A 1,972-nucleotide genomic window follows, 5' to 3' on the forward strand; every position below is an offset into this window, starting at 1 on the left:
TACAGAAAACTTTTAAGGCCATCTTCAACCTATAACTGATTGCAATATTTGAAAGTGGTTCTAAAACGTGCCTAATGAAATACGCGTTTTGCGGAGCCTTTGCAGCATATAGAATCTTAGGTGGAATCCTGAGTCTCATCCAGAATCTTCTGAGGTGGGACATTCCCACTAGAAAAGACAAGCAGACCATCCTGGAACAGCTAGAGCAACAGGAGATACATCTGCAAAGAAAGATAGTCAGGAAAACCCCAAACCAAATATGTCAGTATGACGGGCTACTACAAGAATAAGCAAGCTGTTCGCTGGGAAGCCATCAGGGCAAGAAATCAAGTTCCTTAAGGACAAACCCCCCTCTAAGACTGAGACTCAAAGGGAACACATGAGCAGGTATGTAAGCTTGTTGGTGACCACATTTGTCTACTGGTGAGTGAAAGAGGTGGCAAGGCAGTAATGAAGAAATGGGCTCAGTTCAACCACAGTCCATTGACTCACGTTGACCTGGATATTAGAGAGTGAAGAGGAAGGGCTAGTTGGTCCAAAGTGTGGTAAGACCTGAGGACACCTGGGACCATGGACAAGGACATTTCCACAGAGATCTAGTGTTGAAAGTGAAGTATCCAGCTGATAAGCAGTGAAGGGAGATGCACAAGAACACCCAAACTCTCAGATAGTACCCATTTGACCTACCCTAGATGGCTTGATAGTCAGAACTCAACTATAGCATGATTATTATTTTTTTATATATATAAAGGAAACAAGGCTAAATTGCTACAATTGGATGAACCTGACTTACACTCATGGAGGTAGTAACTATTAATACCAACTGAGAAGGAAGGAGTCTTCACATCAAGTATCAAGGCTATCCCCTCTATACGCAGTGTAGATAGGGGTGGGTAACTTAGACATTGGCTACCTAAAATGAGGGAGTGATAAAGGCACAAATGACTGTCTTACAAGGTTTTAAAGTGAGTTTAGTTTAAGAGTTTGGGGGCGAAGAAAGAGTTCCCACTGAATAGTTTTCATCTTGTCTAGATTGATCTGGTTAAAAGAGATGGGGATATTATTCTTTTGATTAAATAGTGAGTAATTGTTATCATGACTAATTGTAACTGTAACAATTGTAAAGGTAGAAGTTTTGTTACACATATGGGGGAGCAGGCTTGCAGTGTACACCCTTTGGATGTTTGAATGGTTATATATTCCTGAGTACTTTTGTGTACATCCAAACAAATAAAAAATAGAGAAACAGAGGGAATGGAAGCAAATGTTGTTGAATGATGATGCATGGAGCAGATTGTAATCATTGCAATGAAATGAAATATGATAAGTTGAATGTAAAGTTGATGTTCTCTCATGTAATCTATCACTCAATTAATTAAAAAATAAAGGAAGAAGAACATAATGGATTTGAGAATTTTCAAGAAGGTGACTTATAATAATTTGTTTTGGATGATTAAAATCAGATGAACTGGTCAGAAAATCTATAGTAACAATGCCAATCACCATTAAGCAACAATTACAAAATTACAAAGGATTCTCCATCAGATATTCACCTGTTTTGTACCCTGAGGAAATCCTTCAAGGACGAAGATTCACCTCTGATGATGAAATGGAGAAAACAGTGCATTTGTGGCTCTCAGCTCAGCCTAAAATTAAAATAAATTCACAGTTAGAGTTTAGATAATTCTTGTCTCATCCTCATACTATGGGCAGATTCTTATTTATTTTTTTATGCCTAGTATGCAGCACCCAATATAAATCTGTCAGTTTGTAGTAGTGGCTTCAGTGTTGCTAGGATGCTTGAAGCTATGCCTCCTATATTTTTAATACTAGCAGGATCACCTATTATGGATAAGAGTCACCAAAACTTGCAAAGGAAAATATATTAGGACACAAGAAAGGCAGACCACTTCTGAATGAATAGCAAAAGTTTTTAACTTGTGAATATCAGCAGAACATTGTCTGGAGTATA

The sequence above is a fragment of the Chrysochloris asiatica genome, unplaced genomic scaffold, assembly GCF_000296735.1.
Source record: "Chrysochloris asiatica unplaced genomic scaffold, ChrAsi1.0 scaffold00260, whole genome shotgun sequence".
Taxonomy (NCBI): Eukaryota; Metazoa; Chordata; class Mammalia; order Afrosoricida; family Chrysochloridae; genus Chrysochloris; species Chrysochloris asiatica.